The 15,691-nt window shown below is 42.4% G+C and overlaps 1 protein-coding gene across 4 annotated transcripts in view; it reads left to right on the top strand.

The window, feature by feature from the left end:
• The window catches only part of HHAT (hedgehog acyltransferase), a 352,332-nt gene that overhangs the window by 152,041 nt on the left and 184,600 nt on the right, over positions 1-15,691 (top strand). The gene's annotated exons all lie outside the window — the stretch shown is intronic.

Below are 15,691 nucleotides of genomic sequence, written 5' to 3'. Positions count from 1 at the left end.
TTTCTATTCTATAGCAACTGGCATTTGGTGTTGTCCTGGTAACCATCAGCTTCTATGTTTGCACTTCTTATTTGGAGCTTGAAAAGCTGAGGTTGTAGGTTAGGTTTCCTACAAGCTGACCATCTGTGAATCCGGGAAAACGGCCCATGACCTTCTTAAGCAGAGCACATACCTTTGGATACATGCCTTTAGTGAAAGAGGAGCTCAGGAGAATCTGCAGATGCTCACCCTATATCACTTCCAGGTATGCATCCCCCACGGCCCACAGTCCCAGTCCTTTGTGAAGGCCATAACATCATTTATGATTATTTCAGATCAGTTGAGTGGGCTTGTCTGTAGGAGGCATAGTCCTCAATGATTCTTTTACATCTTAACACAGAGCAGCTATTAACTGCTGAGATATAGAAGGAAGCAAAGAATTTAGTGAGCCCATTTGAGTAAAAAAGAAAAAGTAACTGTAAAATTCCTCAATTGTTTTTAGATCTGTTAACCAGTACCGTGGCCTCTGGATTAGCCCAAGTTTGGCATCTGAACTTTGCTCCCTGATGTCTGATGAAGTGGTCTGGACTCCAGGCTCATAGGCTGCCAAGGCCTTCAAGTCATGGAGGGGGACCAAGTAATGGTGTAGAAGAGGGGAGAGAAAGAGGCTTGATAAATCATGGAATAACTCTGGCCTTTAACACATTCTGAAGAGGGGAAAGGTATTTCTGAGTATCTCATACATTTCTGCCACCAGCATATCTTCTCTACCAGAAATAACGACCACACATGGATATGAATGGAGTGATGTCTCTACTGATTTCCTTGGTTCTCCCCATTTGAAGTTGAAATGCCCTTACTTAGACTTGGTTCCTGGGAGAATTCTCTAGGGGAGAGGGACAGGAAAACTGAAGCTCAAAAATCAAACCTAAACATTTTCATGTTCACCCAAGAGGTGATATTGATATTCTGGCCAAATCAAACACCTTAGCAAACTTCCCAGGTTTGAAATCCCCGTGTGTCCTCAGGCAAATGAGATTATTGAGATTATTAATTAAAACTAATGTTTTCACAAAGGGAACAAAAGACATACCTGCTGACCTGATGGTGGCATCACACCAGAACTTGAAATTGAAGCCTGCGGCATTTAACCTGGGTGTCATGTCTTACTTTTTGTCAAATGTAAACTCAGTAATAGGAAAAGAGACTCTCGCTCAAGTGAAAGTTTTCTGCTAAGAAAAACATTCCAAAGTAGAGATTTTTACTTATGATGTAGAAAAATGTTTCAACTGTGAAGTTGCAAAAACATTCTTTTACACCAGAAGACAAAAATAACACATTGTAAGGATCATAGGAAAAAAAATCCATATGGAAAAAGTTGAAACAGCCAATATGTGTTTGAGTCTCCATTATGCAGCCATCTCACATAAACTGTCTGAAGACACCATTTTTGTGAGACACACACGTGGAGAGAGAGAGAGGGAGAGTGTGTGTGTGTGTGTGTGTGTGTGTGTGTGTGTGTCTATCTGTCTCCTGGATTGAAAGTGGGAAGAAATGGTGGAGGGGCAGTGATTTATGTGCTGCTAAGTCCTCTGAGACCCTAGTCGGTGTGGTTCAAGCCTGATTCAGGCCTCTCAGGCTGACCTTTGCAGGCCCATCACCATCTCTCAGAACTGGCCTCCCACCTCACTCTTGAGCCCTCTCCCTCTGTGCTGTCACAAATGCCAGAGTGAAATTTTTCTAGAAGATAAATAAGTCTCTATGCAGTCATTGCTCTGCCCAACACCGGTGGCTCCCTAGTGCCTTAGGATAAACTGCAAACTCCTATGAGGAGCAAGTCCAGAGAGCTGGTGGGAAGGCAGTGGTTACGACTTTGAGCCATGAAACTGTACTTCCTGGGTTAGGACCTTGTTCATCTACTTACCAGCGGAGAACCCTTGGGCAAGTTATTTATTTCTTTGGTTTTCAGCTTAATAGTACAACCTTGATAGTGTTGTTGAGAGGATTAAATGAGTTCTAACACTTACTAAACACCTAATAAAGATTCACTTTTATTGTGATTACTTATATTGTGCTCCCAGTTTGCTTCTCCCCCTATTCCTTCAGTCATACCCGGCTACTTGCAGAGCTCTTCCCTACTGGCATTCACCTAATGGACCATATTTCTTTCTGTCTGTATTAGTTTTTTTGTTTGTTTGTTTTTTTGAGTCTCACTCTGTCGTTTTTTTTGGACTCTCACTCTGTCGTCCATGGTGGAGTGCAGTGGCCCGATCTCAGCTCACTGCAACCTCTGCCTCCCGGGTTCAAGCAATTCTCCTGCCTCAGCCTCCCAAGTAGCTGGGACTACAGATGCACACCATCACGCTTGGATAATTTTTGTACTTTTAGTAGAGACAGGATTTTACCATGTTGGCCACACTGGTCCTGAACTCCTTACCTCAGGCAATCTGCCCGCCTTGGCCTCCCAAAGTGCCGGGATTACAGGTGTGAGCCACTGCACCTGGCCCTGTATTTAGTTCCTATAGGCTACTTTCTCTGCCTAGAATGTCATCACACACACGTACCCACCTGCATCCTCTACATTCATCTTCTACATCCTCCCACTAACTCTTCCTTAACCTTCAAAGTTCAGCTGAGGTCAAGACTCTTTTACTCTGAACAGCCTACCAGATACCACTCTATCTTAGAGGCTCCTGTAGCTCCAGTTCATCTTTCTCTCCTACCATTTATGACACAGCACAATAATGGTCTGTTTATTTGTAGTTCTTCTTCCAGTAAACATTCCCTCACTCCCCAAGCCCCATGAAAGAGGGATTATATCTTGATCATTTCTGTATGTCTCCTACCTGTATATTGTGTGCTCGTAAATGCTGCATGCATGAATGGATGGTTAGATAGGGGGAGGCATGGATGAGTGAAGGCACTTTGAGAGATACTACCAAATTAGAATGTGTCTAATGTGGTTGTAATGGTTAGGGGTTTGGAAACCTATTTGATTAAGAAATAGGTCAAATATTTGAGAAATACCCATGCTCTGTGAAAGAAGGCATGGGTAGGAGAGGGTTTACAGAGCTGTCTTTGGATATATAAATGGCTAGAGTGTACATTTACTTACTCTGTATTGTTTAACATGGCAGAACCATGACCAAGACTGGGATGAAAGATACGGGCCAGTCTCAGCTCAAAATAAGGAATATAATTTTAATAAAGGGATTTCGTTTTAGTAGCAACTAGCTAGGTTATAGCAAAACTGTGCACCGAAAGAAAGCTAGACTAAATGATCTCTGAATTCTACTCTGTGCATTAGTTTTTGTCTTCTTCCTGTCAGTGGATGGGTTCAGATGCCAAATGTCTTATCACCCTTTTGGGATCTCATTTCTTAGAGGGCTACTGGGCTCCAATTCTTAAATAGTTCCCTTTTCCCTTTTCAGCCTGTGCACCCTCATTTTTCTACAAATGCCTTCGAAGTTTACAGAATATCAGCAGTTGAAAGGATCAAGTACCTTGATTCTAGTTCAGCCAACCATCTGAATATTTGGTTTCCTTTATAACACCCTACACAATGCTAAGTTTGCAACTTCTAGTCATCCAAGCAGAGACAGTAAAAAAGCAGGGAGATCTATGGGTCTTATGGTAGTCAAGATTTTCCAGAGAAACAGAATCAATAGGTTGCACTCACATGTATGTATGTGCATGTATATATACATACATATTTTATATATTTATTCATTTTAAATAGTTGGCAAATTCAAACTCTGCAGGGCAGGCTGGCAGACTAAAGAGCCAGGGAAGAGTTGATGTTCTACTTTTGAGTCAAAGGTGGTCTGCAGGCAGAATCTCTTCCTCCTTGGGGCCCTCGGTCTTTTCTCTTAAGGCCTTCAACTGATTGAATAAGGCCCACCCACATTATGGAGGGTAATCTGCTTTATTCCAGGTCTACTGATTTAAATGTTCATCATATTTTGAAAATACCTTACCTGCAACATTTATACTGGTGTTTGATCAAACAACTGGTACCATAGCCTAGACTAGTTGACACATAAAATTAATCATCCCAGGTCTGGAGTATGAGAGAGAGGTCAAAGCTAGAAATACAAATTTGGGAGTCTTGAGCATATAGGTAGCAGTTAAAACCTTGAGACTGGGTTCTGAGGTTGCCAAAATGATCTAGTGACAGGAAACTTCTCAAGGCGGCCCATTTGGTTACAGTCATAATTGAGCCGAAATCCACTTGAAACCCTGTTTTCTGGTTCATTACTTACCCATATTAAACTTACCAGTTCCTTGCATCACCCCCTCAAATGGTATTCTTTCACATCCCCACCTCAGCCTGGTTGTTATCATCAGACATGTCTTTCTTTGTCAATCTGTCTTTAAAGTAGGCACCTTGAAATTGAGGGTGACCTTCCAGGTGTGGTCTGATGAACACAAGACATGCTCAATTCTTTTGTTCTTCTAATGAAGCAGATAAATATTAGAATTTGGTTGGAGGGAGAGGGGTTAGAATACTGTTGGTTCATTGAGCTCACTCTTGGCTTAAAGGCTAAATCTCAATCTGCTTCTGCAACATCACCTTGCCTCTATCCTACATGTGCAGTGCTTTGTAGTACATAGTAAAGACTTGGGCTGCTCCTCTGAGTGAAGTGGGGAACAATTTGTAGCATTAAGTAGAGGAGTGACGTGTCTTGGGTCTTTAAAGGATCATTCTGGCTGCTCTGTTGAGAATGGCTTTTTGGGAGCAAGGGGAACCTTTTAGGAGGCTATTGAAGTGGAAGTGGTGAGAAGTCATCAGATTCTGGATATATCTCAAAGTAGAGCTAACAGGCTGTGCTGATGGATTGGATGTCAGGGTTACAGAGTCAAGTATGACTGCAGGGTTTTTGGCCTCAGCTGCTGGTAGGATGGAGTTGCCATCAACTGAGATAGGGAAGGCTACCAGAGGAGGAGATGCAAGTGGGGAGATCAGGAGTTCAGTCTGAAATAGCTTTTTTTTTTTTTTTTGAGACAGAGTTTGCTCTTTTAAATCGTGGCTCACTGCAACCTCTGCCTTCCAGATTCAAGTGATTCTCCTGCCTCAGCCTTCCGAGTAGCTGGGATTACAGGTGTGTACACCACCATGCCTGGCTAATTTTTTATTTTTGGTAGAGAAAGGGTTTCACCATGTTGGCCAGGTTGGTCTCGAACTCCTGACCTCAGGTGATCCGCCTGCCTCGGCCTCCCAAAGTGCTGGGATTACAGGCATGAGCCACTGTGCCCGGCGTGAAATTGCTTTTTGACATCTGAGTAGAGTTATTTACAAAGTAAGGAGATGTATGGCTCTGGACTGCAGGAAAGAGGCCTGAGCTGGAACTCCCAACTTGGGAGTCTTTAGCATAGGTAGCACTTAAAACCCAGAGACTGGGTGGTACGACTGCCAAGGGCATGAGTACACAGAGGAGAGAAGAGGACCAAGGATCAATGAGCCCTGGCTCTCCAGCAGTGAGAGGCTGGAATCAGCAAAGGCACTTGAGAAGGAGCAGCCAGTGAGTTACCAGGAAAACCAAGAGAACGTGGGGTCCTGGGGACTCAGTGAAAATCAAGGAGGAAATCTATGTAATAGATTACAAATTTTATATATAGTATAGAATGTTTTATACATCTATAATATATAATACATGCTTAATATATATTTTCCATAAAGATTTTATATAAATTGTAATACATTACAAAATTTATATAGTAGATGACTTCTGGGGAAATACAGCAAAGGTGGCTTAGTGGAAAGGGCACCAGGAATCAGAAGCCCTGAGGGCTGAGCTCAGTTCTGTTGGTCTTAGTTCTTTAACTTTAGGCATGTTAAATAGCCTTTTTCAAGCAACATTTTTGACTCATCGGGAAAGCAGAGATTTTAATCCTTTCTTTACTCTCAGTTATTGCAAGAATCAATTGAAGTAACAGATATGGATATGGTTTGTTAGCAATAAAGATCCTGTCCTCCCTCCTTCTCCCTCTCTTTCACTATGTATGTGTAAATGTATATGTATGTATATAAGGAATTCCAGATATTTGTTATATTATTAATGCCTACTGGACCATTCAGATTATGACCTATTGTAGGTCATAATCATTTTAGTGGGTTTCAGGCAACATTTGAAAATGGAATAAGACCGAGCGTGGTGGCTCACGCCTGTAATCCCAGTGCTTTGGGTGGCCCTGGCGGGCAGATCGCCTGATGTCAGGAGTTCAAGACCAGCCTGGCCAACATGGTGAAACCCCATCTCTGCTAAAGATACAAAAGCCAGATGAGTGTGGTGGTGCATGCCTGTAATCCCAGCTACTTGAGAGTCTGAGGCAGGAGAATCACTTGAACCTAGGAGGCAGAGGTTGCAGTGAACCAAGATCACATCGCGGCATTCCAGCCTGGGCAACAGAGTCAGACTCTGTCTCAAAAAAAAAAAAAAGAAAAGAAAATGGAATAGAAAATATCAGTATTCATGGGTTAGAGAGAGTAAAGGTAATTACAGTTTTTTTTTTTAGAATATTTTTAGTTTTAAACTTGTGTTAGTTATCAAATTACTCCCACACTTAGTAGTTTAAAACAGTAAGCATTTGTTATTTAGAGGGGTGAGGTATCTGTGAGCTGCTTAGCTGGGTGGTTTGATTCAGGTGGAAGACAAGCTGTCAGCCAGGGCCACAGTCATCTGAAGGCCTCGCTGGGCTGATCCTCTTCCAGGCCTATGCTTGTGGCTGTTGGCAGGAGGCCTCAGCATCTCACCACATAGGCCTTTCCATAGGGCTACTCACGACATCTTTGCTGGTTTCTACCAGAACACATGACCTAAGACAGAGAACAAGAGAGTGCCCCCAAGACAGAAGATGCAGTATCAGATCAAAAGTAATCAACTCCGTTATGATTCTCTTCTCTTCTGTTAGTCACATCTAGCGATCCTGGTACAGTGCGAGAGGGACTTTACAAGAGTGTAAAGGTCGGGAGGTGAGGATTGTCCAGGGCCACCATGGAGACTGGTCATCACAACTTCTATAACTGGGTTGAGTTATACGTCTTTAAATGTAGGTCATGTGAGAAAGTGTTTAAGAAACAGTGCTGTACAGTGTCTAATACTGTGCACCGTTAGGCAGAGGTGTACGTTAGCTAGCAGAAGCCCATTTAGGAAGCTCTGCTGTTGATGCTCCCTACACCCACGGTTAATTACCTGTGACTTTAAGATCATGAATATGAACACCAGTGACTTTTACAGTGAAGCAAGATAATGGAAGTCTTATGGGGCTATGGGGAACTGTTTGTCCTTAAGTAAATTGAGCCTGTACTAATGTCCTTTCAGAATCCTTCTGTTTGATTTCTGTAGTTTTACACCTTTTACCTATCTGGTCATCTGCCAAGTATATCTGTTGGTGGTGGGTTCTCACTTCAAATCTGTGGCCATATTTTATGCACAACTGTGTGGCTTGTTTCTTATAGAATACATTACAGGGGTTTGTGATAGCAGTTATACTTTCAGCTGATCTTTCTGCCTGTTTATTCTTCTTATGAGTGTGGTCTGAGTAATGAGCTTATGGAAAATTCTACCTGGAGATAAATGGGGTATAATTAAACTTTTATATTTTGAGAATAGGGATTATTAGAAACATAAAGGTATGCCCTACTTAAAGGAATCTTGTAGAATAATTACAGACATGATTTGTGTAATTTGATATATTCCCTGGTGTGAAAACAAATCTGTTTTAGCTCTCCTAGCCAATATTTTTTGTGTTGACTAGTGTAAATGACTGAAAAAGAACAAATTATTTTCGAAGTGCTAATAGATCCTATGCAGGCTAGAAGTCTCTAGTTAAACAGTTAAAAGACCAGTAGAAAACACAACACAAAGTAAATACATATGGCCTTGGGTTCTTAACTTGAAACTGTGGCAGTTCAAACTAGAGTCGTTGCTTGATATAAAGTGAGCCCTACTAATTAATTGGAAAGGAACTATTCTACAAGAAAGTTTGTTGGTTTGATGTTGACTGTTTGCTCTTCAACACACTCCTACTACTTGTCAGCCCTGCAGCCACAGGTCTTCTCTGGCTTAAGATTTTACACCTGAGGGCTTCTCTCCATCTTCCAGTCACAGTGGAGGATTGGAGGGTGTGCTGTTTTCAGTGGGCTCGCAGGTCTGTAGAGGCCCATTCGTTCTCGAAGAGTTGCTACTGCTAGAATGCTGGGCTGACTCTAATTTTTTTTTTTTTTTTTTTTTTTTTTGAGACGGAGTCTCGCTCTGTTGCCCAGGCTGGAGTGCAGTGGCGCAATCTCGGCTCACTGCAACCTCCACCTCCCTCGTTCAAGCAATTCTCCTGCCTCAGCCTCCAGAGTAGCTGGGACTACAGGCATGCGCCATCACTCCCAGCTAATTTTTATATTTTTAGTAGAGACTAATGTTGGCCAGGATGGTCTCGATCTCTTGACCTTGTGATCTGCCTGCCTCAGCCTCCCAAAATGCTGGGATTACAGGCATGAGCCACTGAGCCTGGCCATAATTTTTTTATTTATGTATCAGTTGACCCCCTAAGCTATCAGCTTCTGTGGTCAGGGACTGTCCATCCCTGTACCTGACAGCATTTGGCTCATGGGAGAAGCTCAGTAAATGTAAAGAAATTACATTTTTTATTCTCTTGCATGGATTTATGTCCAGAAGAACAAGGTTTGGGGTATAATATGCAAATGATACTACTTTTCTTAGTGTTTCTATTAAATGTAGTAGATTTTAATTTTCCTTGAAGTATGTGAAACGTAAAAATTTAAATGTTGAGACAATATGATTCTTATTTCTTGAATTAAGATTGATTTTTAAAAATCTATTAAAAATCCCTATAGCATTTTTGGTAACATTCAGTGGGAGAGGAATTTAGTTTTTATAACACAGATAGGGACTACTGGTAGCTTGAGTGAGCAGGTTGAGAACTACTCAGCTAGAGAACACTGAAGGCTCTTTTATGTTCTCACCTGTGCATATCCCTGAAGACCCGGCAACATTATCAGGCAGCTTTATGAAGTGACTTCTTCTCTGTCCAGAATGCTGTCTGAGCAATGGGTGGCTATGAAGGTGCTGTAGGCCTGGCCCACTCACCCAGCTTTAGTATTAATTATAACTAGGAAAAACAAAAGCAACTGTTGGCATAGTGGATTATGAAAGGCCAGACACTCTTTTGTATGTATTGCTTCTTGGCCTTGCAGTCTGTTTTTTTTTTTTTTTTTTTTTTTTTGAGACAGAGTCTCGCTCTGTGGCCAGGCTAGAGTGCAGTGGCGTGATCTCAGCCCACTGCAAACTCCATCTCCTGGGTTCAAGTGATTCTCCTGCCTCAGCCTCCTGAGTATCTGGGATTATAGGTGCCCACCACCATGCCTGGCTAATTTTGTACTTTTAGTAGAGACCAGGTTTCACCATGTTGGCCAGGATGGTCTCAATCTCTTGACCTCGTGATCTGCCCGTCTCAGCCTCTCGAAGTGCTGGGATTACAGGCATGAACCACCATGCCCAGCCCTTGCAGTTTATTTTTATTTTTCCTTGCTGCCTCTGCTGTGCGAATCAGCCCATGTCCTGCTTAGTCCTGAGAAGACTATCTGTGTCATGCTGCCTTGAACCTTTGTTCCAGATTCATTGCATCACTTATATTTCCTCCACCAGACTGAATGCTGTGACAGAGCCCTGCAGAACTCCATCCTCATCCGTGTCCCTCTGGTCTCTGCTTCCCATTCCCCACACCTGCCTATGCTGCATTGTGATGTTGACGGTTGGCAAATTGTGGCTCCTTAATTTTTTTCTTCTGGACTTCAATAAAAATAATTTGATGGAAAGCTATGGAAGTGTCCGGGTGTCATGGCTCACGCCTGTAATCCCAGCACTTTGGGAGGCCAAGGTGGGCAGATCACTTGAGGCCAGGAATTCAAGACCAGCCTGGCCAACATGGTGAAACCCCATCTCTACTAAAAATATAAAAAAATTAGCTGGGCATGGTGGTGCATGCCTGTAGTCCCAGCTACTCGGGAGGCTGAAGCATGAGGATCCTTGGAACCCAGGAGTTGAGGGTTGCAGTGGGCTGGGATTGTGCTACTGCACTCCAACCTGGGTGACAAAGCGAGACTCTGTCTCAAAAAAAAAAAAAAAGAGAAATTTATGGAAGGGAAAATAGTCATATTCACTTAGATTAGCTCAGCCACTTAAGTGAAAGAGATGCCCAAGGAGACACTTAGACATTTTGCTGGTAATTAGTAAGTCTAGGAGAGGCAGCTGCAAAGACTAGGAGAGCTTGTTGTTTTAAAACCCTGAAACTCTACTTATATCTTAGTCAAGTAGGGAATAAATAACCAAATAGGAATTCTTAAGGCTCTGATATATCATGAGCATGAGAATAAAACTGAGAAAGGAAAGGACACAAATTAGTGAGAATGAGAATGACAATAATGTCAAATATATTTTCAAAATTTGTAAGTATCATTTTTAGATATAATGACTTGTCTTTTGAGTCTTGGTTATGGCAAAAAGTCTTTTGTTTCAATATAAAAAGAGGGAAAGCCTGTGTACCTCATTCCAGTCAAGCAACTTCTCAAAGCAGTTGGCTTTGGGTTACTAATAGGTGAAAGGCCAAATGTTCAACTATTCTAAGAAGTGAAACTAGATCCTTGAAGGGATCATGCGGTGACAATTTTTCAAACCATAATGAACAGATTCATCAAACACGTGTCATGAATAATCACTTGTTGTGATGATGTATTCACAAACTGCTGAAGGGTAGAATGAGGTTTTAATAAGATAACTGATTATAAAAATATACATGCAGGGAAGATGCTCAGCTTTTAAGATTGTATTAATAATAGCCTTATATTAGTTTTGTGTTGAATTCTTGTGACCTGCTGGCACCTTTTTGGTAAGTATTGACTCATTTAATTACCCAGCTCCCAGAAGTCAACCCTTAGAAGCCTAACCTAATTTCTTTTGTTTCTTGAAGCTCTGGGTATCTTGGGTTCAGTTTACTCTATAAGCAGATGCTGAAGCTGGTGTCTGTATGTAAGTTTTGGGGCATCATGGAGAGGAGGTGTAAGTCATATATCCTTGTTCTCTGTTTGGCGATACTCAGTAGTGTGGTTGTCAAGGGCAACCTGGGCAGAAAGATCAGCAGGGCTCTGTGGTTCCATTAGGGATGTAGACTTCTCTCCTCTTAATCTTGCTGCTTTTGGTTGCCCTCTGGGCATCATTACTGAAGTGCTGCTTGGAAGAAAGAAGAGAACATTTGTCACCATCTCCTGTGGCCCTGGAGCCAGCTCCCCTTATCAGTCACCAACTCAAGTGATGTTCTGTGGGGACTGTTGCCAATTGGCTTCCACAGTGAGGATCCTAAACACTATGGAATTGACATGTTACCGGGAAGGACCTCCCACACCAGGCTGTCCAACTTCTTGTGCTTCAAAGCCCAGCTAGAGCATCAGCTCCTCTGGGAAGCCCTTCCTGCACACCTCTCCTGCCCTCCCCCATGCTGGTAAAATGTAAACACCCGCTCAAGAGCTCTCACAGCACCTCATGCTTATCTCTTCTTTGGCATTTGTCCCTTTGTTCCAGATTCATTGCATCACTTATATTTCCTCCACCAGACTGAATGCTGGAGGACCACACTCTGCTTTGTTCAGTTTTATTTTTCTAGCCTCTAATGCCATGCCTGGCACATAGTAGGCACTCTAAATATTCACTAAATGGAATTCTTTGCCATTCTTATTTTGGCCCATAGACTCTGTTGCCCCAACCTCTGCCCTTTGCAGATGCTTGATCTCTCCTGGCACATCTGTTTCTGTCCTATCTCCTCCCCTTTCTCCCTTTTGCCCCAGCAGCTTTGCCTTGTTTCATCGGTTGCATTGGAGTTTGGGCAGGAAAATAGAAACCACTCAAGATATTTTGGGTGGCAAGGGTTAACTACAGGGAAGTGGAGGCACACAAAATTCATAGAGGGGTGGTGGAGTGGAGGGTCAGAAGGCTGTTGGAAGCTGCTGCTGCTGATCTTGGCTGCCTGCAGCACCAAAGTGGGGTCTCAAGTCCCTCACTGCAGAAGCAGCTAGCGAAACCCATGTCTGCGATCTGCTGACGTCCACAGTCCTGTCCCCAGCTGCTCCTGGGGAAAAATGGCTTTTCTTGCTTTTTTCCCTTCAGTTCTTATGAGAGTGACTCTCATTGGGAGAACTGAATCAGAAGTCAGCTGAAAAGGGAATCTGGGAAGTGCTAGTTTATAGGCATTTCACCTCTGAGGTACAGGCCAGTGCTTAGAAGGAAGGAAAATCCACACACAGAAACTGGCATATCGAGAACACTGCCTTGCTTCATCTGAGACCTTCTCCCTGAGCTGCCCACCCCCACCCTTTTTTTTAAACAAAGCTCTGCCCATCTTATTGGATGCTTTAATTTTGTTAATATGTGGGAACCCTCATCCTTAGTCCTATTCCAGCAATTAGCAACCCCTCTGCCTATATTTTAGGTATCCTCTATTCTTCTTAAGAATTAAATCTTTCCAGCTGGGCACGGTGGCTCACGCCTGTAATCCCAGCACTTTGGGAGGCGGAGGCGGGTGGATCACGAGGTCAGGAGATAGAGACCATCCTGGCTAACACAGTAAAACCCCATTTCTACTAAAAATACAAAAAATTAGCCGGGAGTGGTGGTGGGCACCTGTAGTCCCAGCTACTTGGGAGGCTGAGGCAGGAGAATGGCGTGAACCCAGGAGGCGGAGCTCACAGTGAGCCGAGATCGTGCCACTGCCCTCCAGCCTGGGTGAAAGAGCAAGACTCTGTCTCAAAAAAAAAAAAAAAAAAAAAAAAAAGAAATCTCTCCTAGTCCAGAAATTATAAGCATAATCTTTTGAAAAGTATATCTCATTTAATGTATAGTACATACGTCATTTGAAAATTGCTGAATTTTTAGTGAGGCAATCTGAGTTTAAGTTAAAATCAGGTCCCTTATTGGCCACATAATTGTAGGAAAATCCTTGAATCATGCATTCATGTATTTACATATTTATCAGGCTTGTACTAAGTGCTAAGAGCCAGGCTCTGTTAGGTACCATTGGCTGTTAAATGCTTGTAATATACAAGCCCTATTTTCCTTATAGTTTGTTAAGAAATGTTTGTGATGGTGCTTTGTAAATTTAAAGTTCTACTGAAGTACTAATTATTATTTTCTTAATAGATAACAACTTATAAATTCATGTTTAGAATTACTTCTTTAATAGAATTTATTGTAGTTATAATATGTCAGCAAAGTGGTATCATGGTCATATTAAGGCACAATACCTGGAGTGAATCAGCCTCAATTTTTTTTTTCTTTCTTGCTGTCTATATGCTTAAGATTTAATCTAGCTTATACTGTATACTCAATATACTATCTATATACTGAAGATTTTTTTTTTTTTTTGAGACAGTCTCCCTCTGTCACCCAGGCTGGAGTGCAGTGGCACAATCCTGGCCCACTGCAACCTCCGCCTCCTGGGTTCAGGTGATTCTCCTGCCTCAGCCTCCCGAGGAGCTAGGACTACAGGCATGTGCCGTGACAGCCAGCTAATTTTTGTATTTTTGGTAGAGACAGGGTTTCGCCATGTTGGCCAGGCTGGTCTCGAACTCCTGGCCTAAAGTGATTTGCCCACTTTGGCCTCCCAAAGTGCTGGGATTACAGGCATGAGCCACTATGTATTCAAGAGTTAATTTGACTTAGACTGACTGCCTTGCCCCTGCTCCTAGCAAGGCAGGGATGAGGTTTAATTGTCCTCCTAGAACAGGACACAGTAGGTGACAGGCAAGTCCCCGAAGGAAGCCAGGCTTTCCCTCAGAACCAACAAGCAAAGAAGCAAAACCAACAAATGTCCACATGAAACTCCTATCTACTTTTCTCTCATCTCATGACTTTGCTTTATACTCTTGAAAATTTTCCCTCCACCAAATCACTGCCGTTTGCATTCATCTTCTTCTGAATTTTCTGTACCTATCACCTGGTACAATGGAAGACTTTCCCCCAGATGAACAAAAACGACCTTGTTTGTTTCATCTTTGTTTGGTGACTATGGTTCCTCTTTTCCTTCAGGATATAACTCTTCCTCATTAGAGTTATCCATACCGGGTAGTGTCCTCCTCTCCTTCTCATCCTCACTTCACTTGGCTCTAGTCTGGCTTCCATTTCCACCACTCAGTGAAACTACTCCTCAAAGTTGCCAGTGACCTTTCATTTGACAAATGTGTCTAGTAGACATGTTTACATGAAATAAAAAGCAAGATCAATTTAGACCGTTATACTCACCCCACGCACAAAAATTAACTCAAAATAGATCATGAACTTTAAGTGCTAAACTATGAAAATTTTAGAAGAAAACATAGAAAATTTTCAAGATCTTGGGTTAAGCAAAGATGTCTTAGATATAACACCAAAAGCATGATCCACAATAGGAAAAAAATCGATTAATTGGATTTTTGAAATTCAAAACTTTTGTGCTTCAAAGATATTTTCAGAAAATGAAAAGATAAGCTATAGGTTGAGAGAAAATATTTGCAAATTACACATCCAATAAAGGACTTGTTTCCAGAATACTCACAAGGGTAGGAACTTTCTCGTTCATTGCTGTATCCTAAGCTTCTCTTGTAGCTCTATTGAGCATCTAGAAGGTACTCGATAAGCATTTCCTGGATAATTATAGCATTAACATAGTTTGGAGAATACTCTGTTAGGATTCTTAATGACGTCTAAGGAGGAGAGAAAACAATCTTGAGAATTCGTAGAATGTTTTTGAAGCATTTGTACCTACTACATTTATTCCCTTTTCTGCTCTTGGTATCATTGTATCCATGCCACAGTTAAGAAAACAGAGCCATGGAGGGCTTAACTTTTTGCCTGTGGTCAAATGCTGTTACGTGGTGGAGCCAGAATCCAGGTCTCGAATTTCTAATTCTACATTCAGTGCATCATGATTTCCACTGCTGTTGGGGAAATGTCTTCACTCCTGAGCTGATGATGCCTGGGACTGGTGCCTTCTCACCTTTCCTTCAGCAGTGTGAAATGCCCAGATCTCAAGCTTGTGGGCTATTTTCCCAGACCCTCCTTCCTGATGATCTGATGGCAGACACACTTGTCTGATCCATAAGAGCATGTCATGTGATAACTCAGGACTGTTATCACATTTTCACTGTGTTTGTTCTGAGGTGTTTGTCCTCCCAGGGCTTGTTTTCTACGTTTCCATCAGACCTTGGTATTTCACAAAACGTGTTTGACTGCCAACTGGGATCATGCTAGTCTAAGTGTCTAAGTTTATTTTCACTTCACTTCTCACTATGTTCCCAGCGTAGCTTTTTATTCTTTTTGTTTGTTTGTTTTTTTGTTTTTTTTGAGATGGAGTCTCGCTCTGTTGCCTAGGCTGGAGTGCAGCCGTGCGATCTCGACTCCAACAACCACCTCCTGGGTTCAAGCGATTGTCCTGCCTCAGTCTCCCAAGTAGCTGGGATTACAGGTACCCACCATTACACCCGGCTAATTTTTGTATTTTTAGTAGAGACGGGGTTTCACCATGTTGGCCAGGCTGTTCTTGAACTCCTGACCTCAGGTGATTCACCCACCTCGGCCTCCCAAAGTGCTGGGATTACAGGCATGAACCACCACGCCTGGCCCAGCTTTTTATTCTTGACTGTGAGCAGGTTGAGACATAGGTTAACAGATGG

This window comes from Hylobates moloch, unplaced genomic scaffold (genome assembly GCF_009828535.3).
Source record: "Hylobates moloch isolate HMO894 unplaced genomic scaffold, HMol_V3 SCAFFOLD_18, whole genome shotgun sequence".
Taxonomy (NCBI): Eukaryota; Metazoa; Chordata; class Mammalia; order Primates; family Hylobatidae; genus Hylobates; species Hylobates moloch.
This window is presented reverse-complemented; position numbering and strand designations above follow the sequence as displayed.